An 18,349-nucleotide genomic window follows, 5' to 3' on the forward strand; every position below is an offset into this window, starting at 1 on the left:
AAATGAAGGGCTTTGCTCATTGCACTTGTTAGCTGAATATAGCAACATAACAGCAGGTGTTTTTTGTGTGAAACCATAAATAGTCTTGTTATGGAAATGCTTTCCAATTAAGAGAGTAGCAAGGGAAGACCTGTCTGTCTCTGAGATGTGGTGGATTACTCTACACGACAGTTTACACATACTCATACCTTCGTCACGGAGAAAGCCTGGTGTGGTCACAGGGGTTGCTCAGACAGTTGACACCCGATGGTGTAGTATCTTACTACTATAGCCTACAACTCAAGGTTGAGGGTTGGATATTATAGAGAGCAGCCCTTTTATGTTGAGGTTATGTCCTTATTGTAAAAATGTTAAAAGCAAATTAATGTATATGGTATTGTATGTGGTCAATAGTATAACATTTATAAAGGTAATATGTCTGACCTTTAAACAGTAGTTGAATTGGCTTCTCAGGCCCATTATTTCAAGGCAGAATCGAATGACTATTTTACAAGCTGAACTCCAGCAGCAGAATCAATATGCTGTACTTCATTCTTTACAGAGCCTTTTTTTAGGACTATTTCGCATTCTTTTGGCTTCAGACTACACATCAGTCTGTTGTGCTGAATATAAGCTGTTTGTCATTTATTTTCATTAGTCAGAGTTAATTAGTGCTTTATTTCAGCCCCCCAGAGGCCTGCCTTGTATTAGAGACTTCCGTTTTCTATGAAGCAGCTGGGTTCCTGGATTCACAAGACCTTCTTATAAGTGCTGACCTCCCCTGCTCCCCAGAAGCTCCTCGCTGGCCACCACCCACCTCAGAGTAGAGCACCTCAGCAGCCCCACATAACCCACCACCAGGGTAAGGTTTGCACTGGTTTTAACTATTTAAAATGAGAAAACCTTTCTGCCTAGTTATAGTCAGCACTCCTTAAAAAAAATGTTTTTTCAAAATAGCATTTCAAACCATTTTTTTTTGTCCTTGGTCAAGTCAGATGATACACCCCTGGCCATAATAATAAATACAGTGGTACAGTATCAGATCACTGGCCAGGAGAGAGCAGAGCGATTTGCTTAATTAATTTCTCTCTATTGGAGTGAGGAGGACATGCGATTTTGTTGCATACCATTAGAGGGATTATAGTTGCGGAGATATGAAAGGGAGCCACTGCTGTCTTTGATATGGACATGGAGGGCCACCTGAGGAGCACAGGAGTTTTTCTCTCCCCAATAGCCCATCTGAATATTGAACAGGTGCTTGTTCTAGTGAAGCAGAACATAGATTCTCAATACTGACGAAGAGAGATGCGTAAAGTGTTTCACTACTAACTCGATTAACTGTTTGTTATTCGTAACTATTCAATATTTCACAGCAACGATTATGTCACAAATGTAGATGCTCTATATACGATGAAACAGAGAGCGGGGAAGAGAGAGATGGAGATGTTTGAGAGAGATGGATGATGCACACAGCGACCAGATGACAGACAGGGCTGGAGACAGAGAGGGATGTTGTTAGACTGATGAGTAATGGGAGTGACATAATGTATCTTGAGACAGAGTAACATGCATGGAATCAGCATTCAAATGAAAGGACATGTCATGTAGTGAGTCACACAGATTATCATAAAGCTTCTCTCACAGCACATCCTGGGATGGAGCAGTGGGATTGCCAACCTGCTAGAGGGCATGCATCGCGGTCCACACTACACCCGTCCTTAGGAGATACAGTGGCATTATTGGTGGTGGAATAAGGCTTCTGGTCAGGGAATTACTGTTTTATAATGCTAGATTATAGTAATGCTGTTGGGTAGATGGAGGATTTGTCTTCAATGGCTTATGACAGGCTATGCCATGCCACCATACTGATGTTATTAGGTTGATACTGTACAGCTCATCAGAGTGAATTTCCAAAATAGCTCAAGGTTACATTTCATCATCCCGAGCAGAAACAGGCCATACATTACCCTTCACCTAGCCCTGTGATGACATCATCAGCCATCTGAGAAGTACATGGCTGTTTATGCCACTCGAACGTGATTGGCTACTGGCTACAGCTCTCAGGTTAAGATGACTCATTCATCCCCACTACTGATACAGTGCCACTCCTGTCTGTACTTTTCCAGAGAACAAAAATATCTGTTCACACAGTAATAACGCTGACCTGTGAGAAGAATGGCTTAGGTTCAGTTCTAATTTGCAAATACACTTGTGTTAAAATCATGTTCTGTTTTTAACATGCGCTAATTCAGTCTAAAGTATTCAGCACTTTGTTTCTTGGTATAGTGCGAATAGAGGCAAACCATCACTCTTTTCAATGTGCCGGTGACAAGTTCAGATGTGTTCTAAAGGACAGTTTTGTTATAAAGTTTTAACCTGAGAACAGAGAGAGTGTGAGTAGAGACCTTGGGTTCATAGTATCTGTATCATGACAGATATATCATTCAATAACGTTATGAATATCTGTATGGTTTTCTTTTCTGAATTGATACTGAGGGGAGGTCAAGTGGTGCCATGTTATTGAGGCTGCCATGTTATTGAGGCCGGTGCCCATGTACAGAGTCAATGTAGGTGGTATGTACATGTAGGTAGAGTTATTAAAGTGACCGTGCATAGATAATAACAGAGAGTAGCAGCGGTGTAAAAATGGGGGCGGGGGAGCAATGCAACTAGTCTGGGTAGCTATTTGATTAGATGTTCAGGAGTCTTATGGGGGTAGAAGCTGTTTAGAAGCCTCATGGACCTAGACTTGGCGCTCGGGTACCGCTTTCCTTGCGGTAGCAGAGAGAACAGTCTATGACTAGGGTGGCTGGAGTCTTTGACAATTTTTAGGGCCTTCCTCTGACACCGTCTGGTATAGAGGTCCTAGATGGCAGGAAGCTTGGCCCCAGTGTTGTACTGAGCCGTACGCACTACCCTCTGTAGTGCCTTGCGGTCGGAGGCCAAGCAGTTACCATACCAGGCAGTGATGCAACCAGTCAGGATGCTCTCAATGGTGCAGCTGTAGAACCTTTTGAGGATCTGAGGACTCATGCCAAATCTTTTCAGTCTCCTGAGGGGGAATAGGTTTTGTCGTGCCCTCTTCACGACTGTGTTGGTGTGTTTGGACGATGATAGTTTGTTGGTGATTTGGACACCAAGGAACTTGAAGCTCTCAACCTGCTCCACTACAGCCCCGTCGATGAGAATGGGGGCGTGCTCAGTCCTCCTTTTCCTGTAGTCCACAATCATCTCCTTTGTCTTGATCATGTTGAGGGAGAGGTTGTTTTCCTGGCACCACACGGCCAGGTCTCTGACCTCCTGCCCATTAGGCTGTCTCGTTGTTGTCGGTGATCAGACCTACCACTGTTGTGTCATCTGCAAACTTAATGATGGTGTTGGAGTCGTGCCTGGCCATGCAGTCATGAGTGAACAGGGAGTACAGGACGGGACTGAGCACGCACCCTGAGGGGCTCCAGTGTTGAGGATCAGCGTGGCAGATGTGTTGTTACCTACCCTTACCACCTGGGGGCGGCCCGTCAGGAAGTCCAGGATCCAGTCAGGAAGTCCAGGATCCAGTTGCAGAGGGAGGTGTTTAGTCCCAAGGTCCTTAGCTTAGTGATGAGCTTTGAGGGCACTATGGTGTTGAACACTGAGCTGTAGTCAATGAATAGCATTCTCACATAGGTGTTCCTTTTGTTCAGGTGGGAAAGGGCAGTGTGAAGTTCTGGATCCACATTAATTTTAAAGGAGCATTTCATAAAATTCTTTGCTGCTAATTGTTGAAAATTGTATAATTATTATTATCAATGGGATAATAAGGTCTAAACATTACATATGCAGTGCACACCAGACCAAGACTTTCTAAATTCCACACCATGATGATGGTGTGTGTCTGCTGAAGGCAAGGTGAGATGGAGGGACAGAGAGAGGTTTCTACACAGCTGTCTGTAACAGGTTCACGCCACATCAATCACAAATGTTTCTCCAGATAAAAATATCAGTGTTTTGTAACATTGGAGGAGCAAAGAGTGTAGATGTTTATATTGTGTGATTGGAGGTGAAACCCAAACCTTATTCTGAGGATAATGTGGTCTTTAATATCATCAAATAATCCCTGAGCACAGAGGTAACATTGAGCAGCTAGCCTATATCTCTTGTCTTATTGGTCCTGTCAGCCGCACTAGTGAAATAGAGACCTGTTATATGGTGTTTTCTCATTAGGCTAATATGTGTAACACAGACTTTTATCATTGTGCTGTAATTTGTACACTATTTGTAATTAATTTGTACAAAGTGACCTGTCAGCATTTCCTCTTGGTGTGAGATGCACAGAAAATACAAATATGTCTTATGCCTTCTATTTCACAGGTACCGTTATGTGAAATTAGTCTTTTGATTAGCCTATCTGCATTCCCTCCATACAGTAGCATATGTAGACTGGAACGGCTCCAGATGGAGTCCAGCGAGATCTGGTCAAATCTATTAATGGATCCCAGAGCCTTCATGATCACCTCTGTCTCCATTTGTTTAACTAGTTTGATCTATGTTTAGACGTCTGCCCGCCTCGGTGAGGGGTTTCTTCTGAGACGTCTGGTATAGGCAAGGACAGGTGGTCTAACTCAACTATAGATGTACACTGTCTGTCTGGCTTCAGAATGTGCTGCAGTGTAGACGGTCTTCTTATAGTACAGGACTGACATACTGAACGTGTAACAACCAGCCGGTGTCCAGTGTCTGTAAATAAGACGGCTGTAGGCTAGCCTTGCCATAGTAGTCCTAGTAGTTGTCATCTGACCATCATGGAATCTCAGCCCCATACCTTCTCACCGAGATGCCCAGAACTGGCATTCCCATTCCTGACACCTCTAAACGTAGCATTCCGTCTGCCTCCTTAGCACTGCAGCCCAAAGTACATTAGCACCCACTAGTTTAGAAAAAGGAGTCCCCCTCTCAACAGCCTGCTATCTTACACCTCACTGTGTTCACATGGATGGCTTTTTATAGTTTCAAAAGTTATTTTACACATCAGAGACTATGCAAAAAAAGAAAGAAAAGTACACAAAGTGTGAAATTGGACTGCTTCCATTCCGTTTGCATTAAATGCACCTGTTTTCCACTAGGCGCTCATGGTTGTTTTGGTTGGTAAAGGAAGAAAGCATGTGATGGCTGAGTGATATGATTTGTCAATTTTCAATTCCATTTCAGCATTCTCTGAGGCACTCACGCAGGAATAACAGCATTCACTAATGCTATTCAACTGAGAGCTAACTCCAGGCTGTGTCTATTTAACATGGCCAGTATGCGGTTGCACTAGAAGACAGTGGCCCCTTTTCAGCGGATGAAATGGTCTCTTAGTTGTAAATTAAATTCCCACCGAGACTTGTTAGCATCACCAGTTCTGTGGAACTCAGTGTCATGGCCTGAAAGCTTGTCCTTGGCAGTGGGTTGTGTATTATTTTAATAGCACTTCGTGACACCATCCTGTCAGGGCTAGCCTCATACTCTGCTTCCTATGATTAATATATAGAATACACTCAAGTGGTTCCTCTTAACCAGTTCACTTCTTCCAATTAATACTCTGATACTCTAAACAAATTGGGCAAGAGAAGTAAGCCTAGTTTTCCCACAGAATTTTCGAGATATGACCAACAGTATTTTTTTATGGATGTAACCTTAACCCACCAATGTCATTCACTGACTTTTATAATAATAGGACTGATTTTGTGTGAAATGTTTAACTGTCAGGGGACTTCGCACTATATAGCTTAGTCAAAAAAATATATATATTTTTTATTTAACTAGGGAAGTCAGTTAAGAACAAATTCTTATTTGCAATGACGGTCTACACCGGCAAAACCCAGACGAAGCTGGGCCAATCCTGCACCGCCCTATGGGACTCCCAATCACGCCCGGTTGTGATGCAGCCTGGAATTGAACCAGGGTGTCTGTAGTGACACATTAAGTACTGCGATGCAGTACCTTAGACCGCTGTGCCACTCGGGAGCAGTTACATAGATACGTATATGAGGAAAGTCAAATATAAAGGGACTTTTTGATTGAATTAAACAGGCTGAGGTTTTTCTTCTTCAACCCACTTCTTAATTGTTCCATTGTTTAGAGTGGTAATTCTAGTTAAGCCTGGTTCATACATCAGATAGAACCAGAAATCAAACTAAGAGAAGACCATTCTGTGGGTGTATCCTGTCCTCTCTTTCTTCTCCCACTTCTGTAGAAGTAGTATATCAGAGCCACTGCTCCCTCCCTCTCTGGCAGCAGTGTGGGAGGGGAGGGGCTATAGTGGAGAGTGGCCAGAGGAGAGGCAGGCTGTACTATGACAGCGTGTCAGACTGTTAGAGAGAGAGAGAAAGCAGACAGACACAGAGCAGGCAGCAGGAGCCCTTTAACTACTGCTACTCTAACTGCCTACATGGATAATCTACTGGCTGTTCTATTACCCGTTCCCTGAAGGGCATTTCTCTCCGAGTAACCCTAAAAGGAACCTTTTCTTAATCTGAAGATAATTTTGGTACAGAGCTGTGCAGGAAAGAGAGTAAGTACAACCCACTACTACAGAGGCAGCCCTGTATTCATTAAGAGTGCAGAGCGTTGCCTCAGTTAATCATTGATGTGTCTCCTGGGGTTTTGGTTACCTTGTGAAATGAACACTGCTGTCATTCTCCTGCCTCTCTCTGCATTATGGGCTATTTTATCTTAAGTACACAGGGCTAAAGTGGGTGTGTGCTGCTGACATGAGACAGCCTCTCCCCAGTATTTAAAAAAAATAAATAAGGTGATAGCAGGGCAGAGCTGCTTCTTCCTCTTCTTCGTATTCGTATTCATATTCGTAGTGGGTAGCTATAGGCTTGAGTGTGTTTTTCCTAGGTCCTCCTGCCTAAAGAGTTGTTGGTGTTGAACTCTTTTTTTTATTAGTATACTGTAATGTGTGTGTGTATATATTTGTATATATATATATATATTTTTTTTTTTTTAAAGTACAGCTATTTACCTGGGTGTGTTCACATTTAAAGGCCTATTAGACTGTGCGTGAGCGTCCATAGTAAGGGAGTGTTTTTTCTGAGCTGACGGCTCAGTCTCTCCAGCACAGAGAGCGTGTGACGGGGAATGGGGCCTCTCTCTACAGATAGGAGTGAGCGAATGTGGCAGGCAGTGCACTCACATCCTCTCCCAGCACGGGAACTTCCTGTGAACTCTGTGGCATGTGGTAAAGTTGGCTTTGTAAATGAAGGGAAAGAACAAACATAAAAAATGACATCAGATCTCATTTGAGAGTGTGTTGGCGTGATTATGCCTCCCTTAGTGGTCGAGAGCTGTGCAGCAGGACTGTTGTGGTGGTTGGGGTTGTGATGTGATGCCAGTCAGGGTTTTTTGCTGTGGGTCTTGCAGGGCATCTTCAGGCCAGAGGCTGCAGGTGTTATTGTGTGAAACTCAAACCTCCCACCCTCACTCTGCTGGCAGCACAGTCGTGACATAATGCCTGCCAATGTGTTCGGTGTGTTCATTATGACAGAAATTGAAACTGAATCTATTCTATGAAGATGATTAACAAGCCAGCCTTTGTTACACTATGTGCCTTTCTTTGGAGAGGGAGGATTTATCTTACTAGTGCACACTGGTCAGTGCCTACTTTTTTGTTACGATAGGGTGTCAACATCAACCTATTCAGCACTACATTGCCTAGATACAGTATCACTGGAGTGCAATATGAACCACTATGGAATGTATCTCTCAAAGGCCAGTGCATTTTAGCCTGAGGGTGTAGTCCAGTTATGTGACTCGACAGCTGGACATGTGATAGCCATCGCGAACATGGACATGCTATAGGAGACAAAACAAAAACAGCAAATGTAGAACTACAGTAGAGATATTCAATCTTTTTACAACAAACAGTCAAAGGGAGTTCCTATCAGAATGAGAGGATCAATTCATATATTCTTCAAACAGAGTCAATTCTGTTTCCTACTTCATTTGGAAATGTGTCGATTTCCATGTCTGATGCACATTTGTGAGGAGAAGAAAAGCCTGCCTGTGCTGATGACCTTGTCTCTGTGTTTTCTTTTGGTCTGATCCGTAAAGACAACAGCTGGCAACAGCATTCTGGGTACAGAAGCCTTGACAATGAGCTGCCTGTATGACTCTGTCACAAAGAGTTTGGCTTGTTGGTAAAGGACGGTGCCTGTTATATCAATAACTCAAATCCACACTCTAGCTACTCACTTCTAGCATCCCATTGGGAGATGGACATCTCATTGGTGCACATATTCTATATACTGTTAATGGATGGAGTCTATACCCTTAGATATGAACTGTAGGTTTATATAGTGGTATTCTCAATGCCAAAAGTAAAGATTAAATATCTAGTTTGGATATTGTGCTTTGACAATAACGTTAATTGATCATGTAACGCCTAAAGTCAATATTATTTCATGGCTGTTTTTAGCTACAACCACTACATCCAGAATACCCAGCTCTCCCTCTGCACAGTGGAAGGCCTTTCTTGATTTGCTGTTCCAGCAGCTGAGGGGCACAAAGCAAAGAAAGAAAAACAGTGCTTCTGTGCACTGAAGCTTCACAATGTGATCGCAATGGACAACCTGTTACAGATTAGTGATTGGGCTCAGAGAAAAGAAGAAATACATCACACTGTAGTGTCTTTGCGCAGCACAACTCTCCCTGGCCCCCCTCTAGCACAACTCACCCTGGCCCCGCTCTAGCACAACTCACCCTGGCCCCGCTCTAGCACAACTCTCCCTGACTCCCCTCTAGCACAACTCACCCTGGCTCCCCTCTAGCACAACTCTCCCTGGCCCCGCTCTAGCACAACTCTCCCTGACTCCCCTCTAGCACAACTCACCCTGGCCCCGCTCTAGCACAACTCTCCCTGACTCCCCTCTAGCACAACTCACCCTGGCTCCCCTCTAGCACAACTCTCCCTGGCCCCGCTCTAGCACAACTCTCCCTGACTCCCCTCTAGCACAACTCACCCTGGCCCCGCTCTAGCACAACTCTCCCTGACTCCCCTCTAGCACAACTCACCCTGGCCCCGCTCTAGCACAACTCACCCTGGCCCCGCTCTAGCACAACTCACCCTGGCCCCGCTCTAGCACAACTCTCCCTGACTCCCCTCTAGCACAACTCACCCTGGCTCCCCTCTAGCACAACTCTCCCTGGCCCCGCTCTAGCACAACTCTCCCTGACTCCCCTCTAGCACAACTCACCCTGGCCCCGCTCTAGCACAACTCTCCCTGACTCCCCTCTAGCACAACTCACCCTGGCCCCGCTCTAGCACAACTCACCCTGGCCCCGCTCTAGCACAACTCTCCCTGGCTCCCCTCTAGCACAACTCTCCCTGGCTCCCCTCTAGCACAACTCTCCCTGGCCCCGCTCTAGCACAACTCTCCCTGGCTCCCCTCTAGCACAACTCTCCCTGGCTCCCCTCTAGCACAACTCACCCTGGCCCCGCTCTAGCACAACTCTCCCTGGCCCCGCTCTAGCACAACTCTCCCTGGCTCCCCTCTAGCACAACTCTCCCTGGCTCCCCTCTAGCACAACTCTCCCTGGCCCCGCTCTAGCACAACTCTCCCTGGCCCCCCTCTAGCACAACTCTCCCTGGCTCCCCTCTAGCACAACTCTCCCTGGCCCCCCTCTAGCACAACTCTCCCTGGCCCCGCTCTAGCACAACTCTCCCTGGCTCCCCTCTAGCACAACTCACCCTGACCCGCTCTAGCACAACTCTCCCTGGCCCCGCTCTAGCACAACTCTCCCTGGCCCCCCTCTAGCACAACTCTCCCTGGCTCCCCTCTAGCACAACTCTCCCTGGCCCCGCTCTAGCACAACTCTCCCTGGCTCCCCTCTAGCACAACTCTCCCTGGCTCCCCTCTAGCACAACTCACCCTGGCTCCCCTCTAGCACAACTCTCCCTGGCCCCGCTCTAGCACAACTCTCCCTGGCTCCCCTCTAGCACAACTCTCCCTGGCTCCCCTCTAGCACAACTCACCCTGGCCCCGCTCTAGCACAACTCTCCCTGGCCCCGCTCTAGCACAACTCTCCCTGGCTCCCCTCTAGCACAACTCTCCCTGGCCCCGCTCTAGCACAACTCTCCCTGGCTCCCCTCTAGCACAACTCACCCTGGCTCCCCTCTAGCACAACTCACCCTGGCTCCCCTCTAGCACAACTCTCCCTGGCCCCGCTCTAGCACAACTCTCCCTGGCCCCCCTCTAGCACAACTCTCCCTGGCTCCCCTCTAGCACAACTCACCCTGGCCCCGCTCTAGCACAACTCTCCCTGGCTCCCCTCTAGCACAACTCACCCTGGCCCCGCTCTAGCACAACTCTCCCTGGCTCCCCTCTAGCACAACTCTCCCTGACTCCCCTCTAGCACAACTCTCCCTGGCTCCCCTCTAGCACAACTCACCCTGGCCCCCCTCTAGCACAACTCTCCCTGGCTCCCCTCTAGCACAACTCTCCCTGGCTCCCCTCTAGCACAACTCTCCCTGGCTCCCCTCTAGCACAACTCTCCCTGGCTCCCCTCTAGCACAACTCTCCCTGGCTCCCCTCTAGCACAACTCTCCCTGGCTCCCCTCTAGCACAACTCTCCCTGGCCCCCTCTAGCACAACTCTCCCTGGCCCCCTCTAGCACAACTCTCCCTGGCCCCCTCTAGCACAACTCTCCCTGGCTCCCCTCTAGCACAACTCTCCCTGGCTCCCCTCTAGCACAACCCTCCCTGGCCCCGCTCTAGCACAACCCTCCCTGGCCCCGCTCTAACGCAGCCCTCCCTGGCCCCGCTCTAGCACAACCCTCCCTGGCCCCGCTCTAGCACAACCCTCCCTGGCCCCGCTCTAACGCAGCCCTCCCTGGCTCCCCTCTAGCACAACCCTCCCTGGCCCCGCTCTAGCACAACCCTCCCTGGCCCCGCTCTAACGCAGCCCTCCCTGGCCCCGCTCTAGCACAACCCTCCCTGGCCCCGCTCTAGCACAACCCTCCCTGGCCCCGCTCTAGCACAACCCTCCCTGGCCCCGCTCTAACGCAGCCCTCCCTGGCCCCGCTCTAACGCAGCCCTCCCTGGCCCCGCTCTAGCACAACCCTCCCTGGCCCCGCTCTAGCACAACCCTCCCTGGCCCCGCTCTAGCACAACCCTCCCTGGCACTGCTCCCTGGCACATGCTTCCAATCACACTCATCATAATCCCAGGGGTCTTTTCTCAGCATTAATCAGATTCCTCTTCATCTGTTGGTTTAGGCACAGTGACTCAGTACCTGTCAGTGTTTGTGTGTGCATGTCTACGCACTTGCTTGTACGTGTGTGTGTGAAATGGATCATGCAATTCGTTCTGGTAGTAAAAATGAGGAATGTAAATAAACTTCAATCCTCACTCAACCCATCAGCTTAGTTTACTGAGGAACCATATTAAGTAATGTGAGTGATCTGAAACACTGTCTCTCTGAGGACCCATCCACCATTATTACATTTGACAGTTGAGCTGTCGTTCTTATTCAGAGCGACTTACAGGACCAATTAGGGTTAAGTGCCTTGCTCAAGGGCACATCAACAAATGTTTCACCTAGGCGGCTTGGGGATTCGAACCAACGGCCTTTCGGTTACTGGCCTAGCACTCTTAACTGCTAGGCTACCTGCCTACCTATTATGGTGACTGACTGCTACTTGATGTTTGTCAACCCCAGCTGGGACTGAGGTGCTATAATAAGGGTATTAATGTGAGAGAGCTGTTCAGTTCTGCTGTGGTGTTGCTGGATGTATTGCATGAGTGAGAGAGGGGTTAATAACAGGAAGAGGGGGATGGGATGTGGAGTGGCCAGCCACTTGTAACCTGAAGGTTAAACATGGGCCTTCAGAGAGTGCTATTGCTGTGTACTTACTGATGGGAACTCTGCAAACAGGCATTCAGGGAGCTCAGCTAGCAGTCTCGAGTGTTGTCCCAGTCCAGAGTAGTCCAGTCACCATGGCAAGATGTGGGAAATGGCTGTGGACATGGATCCTAGGCAGAACCCTGTGTTTGCTTGGCTGTCTCAGAGAGCCTCAGATCTGTCTCTTAACCCCTTTGAGAAGTGCACAGAAACACGCCACGTGTACTATGAAGTGCCTCAGGCTTCCACCTTATTTTAACTGTAACGTTACACAGGCCCGTGGAATAGTTTTGAGAAGACATTTGGAATATGTTTACACGTGGGTCAGCGTTTCTCATGTGTCCGTGTGAGAATGGCAAAATTGTCTTCAGGGCGCACTGTCCGTCACCCTCGGGTTCACATCGGTTCTTCTTGCATGTCCATGTTTCAAGCATTATACTGTTGTATTTTAAACAGTGGTGAGCTGGGGAATGTGAGTTTCTGTACCTCTCTAACTAATGCTCGACCTGGAGGGGAGCTAAATGTGTGACCTGCGTACTCCAAACTTGTCTATATGAAGTGTTTGTCACTTGTGTTAGTATGCCCCTCTCTGACGCCAGTGTGAGAGCTCCTGTATGTGATGATTGGAATCATCTTTGGCCAATAGGAGCCTCCCCCTTCCCCGCTGCAGTGATTGGATCATGACCTCCCAGCATTCCAGGTTGTGCTCTTTATGCAACTAATGGCGCTGCTGACCCTCCCAGACATTCCAGCTGCAGACCACTGATCAAATGAGGCTTTTAATTGCTTTTCTACTATAAACAAGTTTTTTGTGATAATATGTTCTTTATCAATTATCCAATTATGTGAAGGCCAGCTGAACGTTTAGCCTATGCCTAGCTGAGAAGTCACATGCTCATTACTGTGTTGTTGGATGATTCTGTCCTCCTCTAACCTACCAAGTGTCTGATGGAGAATGTCGGTCACATGTTATCCAGTCAGGAATCCCTGCTGATAGTTAGGAGTGGGAGGCGTGCACAGAGGAGAACAGGGAGGAGAGATGCTGGTATTTAGTCATTGCGTGCGCAGCTGGAATCCACAAACTAAGGAGTGAGTGAGGGTAGAATGCTGGCTTTATCCCCCTAGTTCACTTCTCCATGGCTGTGTGCAGTCATGAAAGAAGACCTGCGCTGCTCTCTGCCTCGCATCACGTCTCGCTGTATGAGCATGACGCACACCAGAGCTGCAACATTTTACAACCCCTCGCCAAAAGTCAAAGGCTCTGCCAGCTATGCCTTTCTTATGCTAATGCAGACAAGCCCTCGCTGTAGTTAGCCTTGTGTTAGGTTAGCACATGACAGCTCATGTCATGACCCACTTAGCAAAACTTTGCACAGAGCAGCACCTCATAAAATATAGGCCTAACGAACTGTTTTACCAACTCCTTTTACAGCGTGATCGTTAACAACATGATAGCATACTGTACTGTTCTTTTTATCTACACTGCACAGTCTGTACTTAGCACTACAGATATGGAATATGAGGAGTGAGGTGAACTGCATGACTGATAGTAGACAGTGGCAGTCTAAAAGCCTCTTGTGGAAACACTGTAATCCAGGTAGGCAAGCATTGCAGGTGTTTGAGGTGAGAGACACAGTAGGCACAGTTCAGTCTGAATAATTAATGGTATTGGATCGAATATGTGATATATGAAGAGCCAGGGCAAGACATCCGTTTGGCCTTTTGAAAGATGCTAACGTCTTATCCCGGTGCTTTCTCATGGTGTGAGTGACCGCAGGGTTCAGATAACTGTCCTTTCCTCTGTCCACCCTGGCACCTGTCCACTCAACTGTCTGCCTGACTACACAGGTCTGGGCAGCCTGGGAGGGAGACAGTTACAGATTTGCTGCTGATGCTGCCTGGGGTCCAGCAAGGCTTTCAGACATCTGGGGGAATGGAGCTGCTTAACATGCAGGTAGCAGCTCACAGGAAGGAACTAACGCTTTTGATGCATTGATGCTCATTTTCCCCACTGCCGCTAGCATGGTCGGTGGGACAGAGGAACAGAGAGAGGGCTGCTGGTTAATTGGTTCAGGTCATATAGATATTTTCATGCTGTCCTTCTACACAGCTCTGCTTTAGTCTGTAAAAGACTGCTCCTCATGCTCCTGAATTAATAAAGTAGGAAAAGGGACCTTCTTGTGTTTATTTGGAGGCTGCTGTACTATTTATTGCGATGGGGTTGCCCAAAAGAAAGAGCTACGCTGTGTGCTTGCTTTTGTACGGAACAACAAAGCAGCAGAGCCTTGTTTTTCAAGTTACAGTTCACCCTTGAGTTGCAGGGTATTTTGGGAGATTACCTTATATGGCTCCTGAAAGATACTTTATGCTCATTGTCTGAATTATGTCTTCTTCAAATGACTGTCTTCCTGCTGTTCCCTCTAATCAGTTGACTCTGGATCCAGGCAAAAAAGAAAACCTTTGGTTTGTTCAGTCCCAGCTCTAAGGTCAAGCAAGCTCTTTACAACCTGATAGTCGTCTAGTCTACCCAGCTGCATTTAGTCTACCTCATAGATTAACCTACAAAATGTCTCAGATAATAAAATAGGTTATCATTGTTCCGGTTCTGCATCTTTCTTTTGTGTATATTGGAAATTCATGGCTACACACCTTCCTTCATAATTCTAGACTCACTAAAGCAACATCTATCTTGCTCTGCTCATGTCTGGAAAGGAGATTGCATCAGAGGGCTTGACCTGTGGTATGACATGCCCTAACCCCTATGTTGTGAAAGTAGGTGAAGATGTCTGAGGAAATTCTATGTGGGCTTGGCTCTAATATGGTATTGAAGAGGCTCAGCTTTCCTGTAACAGATCATTTCACTGCCATCTCTCCATGACATCAGCTCCCACCTCCATGCCTGCAGCCGCAGGGCCCTGCACAGAGCTGAGCTGTGTGGACGTGTCAGGACTGTGATTGGATCTCACACGCATCATCCACTGCACTCTACGGCTGGGCCCTTCACTGCAAACAAAGGCCACAGGAACTTCAAGGGTCCTTTTGAAGTTCACTTCACTCCGTACTACATTAACCAACAATCCTCTGCAGAGCCAGTGAAAGCTAACTCCCACTAGCAAAAATCTGATATAAAGGTTATCAACTTATGCATTTTATACATGTATCTTTGCTCGGTGTCAATGAAAAGGAGAAATTAAATGTATATCCTTTTTCTTAGTCATTAAGTTTAATTTGCACTCTACTACTTCAGAGTGCTAGTTATCCGCACCATGCTACATAAGAGATCTGCCTTTATGTACATTCAATCAGTTGCACTGAACAGTGTTATCTGATAGGCTGTCAATCCCCTTATTATGCTTGTCCGGTTAAATAGAGAGGGCAGTCCGTCAGCCTTACTTTAACTCATCTAACCCAGCACAACTTTTTACTAAGAAATATGAAGAAAACAGATTCAAGGGAAAACGTATTAATAGAACAAGCCCTCCAATGTGAAGAGGTACATTTTGGAGATGATCGTCAATTAGACCTAAAAATATACATTTTAGTATTAAAATTAAAAATTTATGGTTGCTAAAATCCTAATAGTTCATCTAATTTCAGTTTGTGACAAAACAAAAGCAGAGAGAATCATTGTACCATCGAAACCACTGTGAAATATCTCAATAAACAAACATTTTCATCTGTTTGAAGCTGGTCTAAAAGACACAAAAACATAACTTTAAAAACAGGAAGCATAGAAATAGCACACATAGAACAGATCTACCACTTTTTAGATTTGCTTTAAATAAGAATGACAAATCTATAACTCACATTTCTATGTGCATTTGGTCAGATTGCCCGAAAAGATACATATTGCAGCTTTAAACAAAAGTTACAGTAGGAGCTGTGTTACGCTTTAGTGTTCCATGGCTATCAGGTTGACACTGAGTGACAAGACCGCGTCTCCTCCAGATTGCCAACCAGGCTGCCCCCTTTTGAGGTCCCCATTAGCTTTTGCAGAGGCAGCAGCTATTCTTCTTGGGGTCCACAAAAAACACACAACTTGACAAGTAACAAAACACTAAGACACTTAAACACTAAGACAAGGACAGTCACACACATTCTAAATACAACGATATACAAACAATACAACAACAAAAAATAATAGAAACAATACAACAACAAACATGATGTGTGTTAGAGTGTCTAGGTTTATTGGGTGCCACTGAGTGGAATGTACCCTACGTATCTGTGTTCTAAAGGATTGATGACATGACTGGGATGACTGGGATTCTAATGCCTTGGTGACTCTTTAAGAATAAGTAGCATACTATCGATCACTCCAACTTGAGGTCACTGCAAGTGACACTCCACAAAAAAAAGGTCTGTCTGGTAGATAAAGACAACCAGGGGGCTTTGGCTGGTTCTTAGTATCATCCCCCACTAATTTCAAGGCTAAGAGAGAAGAAGAGGAACTTGAGCAACCACAGGCATCAGCAAGTCAGCATCTGCTGCCCCAGGATCAGTAGCACTTGATTTACATATCTCTGTAAAACAGATTTTGTGAACCTGATTGGCAAAAGAATATCAGACAGGCAATCTTTTCACTGTAACATGGTTTACAATTCCATCTCAAAATGTTAGGCGAGCATTTTCTCCCGTCTGCAGCCCAGAGGACAGCTCTTATCACACAGAGCACAGCCTGACTACAAAGGTAGAGCAGAACAGTCTACATGTTAAGGCAACCTCTGCATTCAGATTGAACTGGGAGACCTATATTTATTATTACCTCTGTAATGATCATTATGACATTTCTGCAGTATGCAGATGTGCTACACGAATGCTCAGATGAAGATTTACTACAGTACAAGCCAGTGTTGGGGAGTATTGAACTACATGTAGTTCAGCTAGTAATATAACTACATTTTGCAGTAGCTTGGTGGTAGTTGAACTAAATTCAAATATTGGTACCGTTTTAAGTATTTAATTACTTGTTTTGCGGTGTATCTAACTATTGGAACTACACACTACTTTTTTACAAAAAGATTAGAAAAATATGGGTGGAGTCAGCAAGTATGTCCTTTTATTTTTGGCATCAAACCTGCCTAATTCTCATTTGAAACATAGTTAGTCTTTAATAGGCTAAATTACACATTCTGTCAACACCTGACCCCAGAGACATCTTTTATTGCAATTTTTTAAATTTAGATATGATAATTTTTCATGGGGAAGCTTGGATGTAGTGTACTACCTTTTCAAAGTAAACAATATTTTTCTTACGGGTAGCTTTAGAGTAGCTTAACTTATTCTAGTGTGAAGTAATTGTTAGTTTGGTAAACTATGAGTAGCTTCCACAACCCTGCATTGAAATATCCATTTATAATCTTCCCATAGCAAATAAGAGCAGCTTACATGCAAACTGGTGCATGGAAGAGGGTGACCACAGACAAGCCTGAAGGATGAAAGTTATGATCACAGTCAAATAGTGAACAGATATGAAGTACATCAAAGAGGGAGCATGTTAATGTCACCCCCCAGTTGGCTGTTATTGCCATCAGTTTTGTATATATGTATTTATTGCTTGCAGCTTTTTTCTCCTGTTTCTGGTACTCTACTGAGGCCACTTGTATGACTGCTTCATATGCATAATCTCCTCTTGCTCCTCTCAGACATGATAAATAATCAATGCTATCCTCCAGGTCAGTGGCTCCCAGACAGGGGTACTAGGACCCCTGGGGGTACTTGTCCTATCCACAGGGGGTACTCAAAAAGACTCATGAGACCATATGCCTACTGGTAGAATGCACATGAGGGGGTACTTCAGGGGTACTCCGGGCAGACCAAAATTCATTTGTTGGTACAGGAACCCAAAAAGGTTGGGAACCACTGTTCTAGGTCATATTATGCATAATTCATATAGAGTTGTATGCCATTTCTCTGTTCTTCATACAGTAAGCTGTGTGGAATGTGTGCAGGGTTTGCTATGAGCTGACCACAAGTACTCTGTCATAGAGAGACTCCTGCTCCTGTGTAGACATTCACCGAGACACGGCATTAGTAGGAGATGTGTTGGGCTCACTGATTGATATTGAGTGAAGGTGATGTGCAGTGCTGCTGACCAGAGCTCAGCATAGAGAAGACATTGGGACGAGGGAGAGTGATGGGCAAGGGGAGGGTCAGGGTTTTCGGACCTGCTCTCTGAGAAACCCTGGTGTGGAGGCATCTGTCAGTAACAGGCCATGGGTGGAGGGGGAGGGGATGGACGAGGAGAAGGAGATGTGGGTGTCTATAGGGGCTGTGTGTCAGTGATGGCAGTGTGTAGGAGCAGAGGCTGAGCCCTTTATCAGCCCTACACAGTGATGGATGGATGGATGGGCTGAGCACACTACCCTGCACTGGCCAGCGCTCAGAGCATCTGTCTAAGCCTCTAAGCTATTGGAATGTGTGCAACCTTTCTCTATGGCCATCCAGAGGGGACACCCACGCACCATTGTTTACAGCAGTTCAAGAATTCAGACCATCTTAATCGA

At 46.2% G+C, this 18,349-nt stretch overlaps 1 protein-coding gene across 1 annotated transcript in view; it reads left to right on the plus strand.

Moving 5' to 3' along the window:
• Nucleotides 1-6,324: 6,324 nt before the first annotated feature.
• The window catches only part of sema4ba (sema domain, immunoglobulin domain (Ig), transmembrane domain (TM) and short cytoplasmic domain, (semaphorin) 4Ba), an 88,410-nt gene continuing 76,385 nt past the window's right edge, over nt 6,325-18,349 (plus strand). Inside the window, exon 1 of the mRNA XM_039017569.1 lies at nt 6,325-6,511. The gene's annotated coding sequence lies outside the window, so the exon portion shown is untranslated. The remainder of the gene's footprint in view (nt 6,512-18,349) is intronic.

The sequence above is a fragment of the Salvelinus namaycush genome, chromosome 21 (assembly GCF_016432855.1).
Source record: "Salvelinus namaycush isolate Seneca chromosome 21, SaNama_1.0, whole genome shotgun sequence".
Classification (NCBI taxonomy): Eukaryota; Metazoa; Chordata; class Actinopteri; order Salmoniformes; family Salmonidae; genus Salvelinus; species Salvelinus namaycush.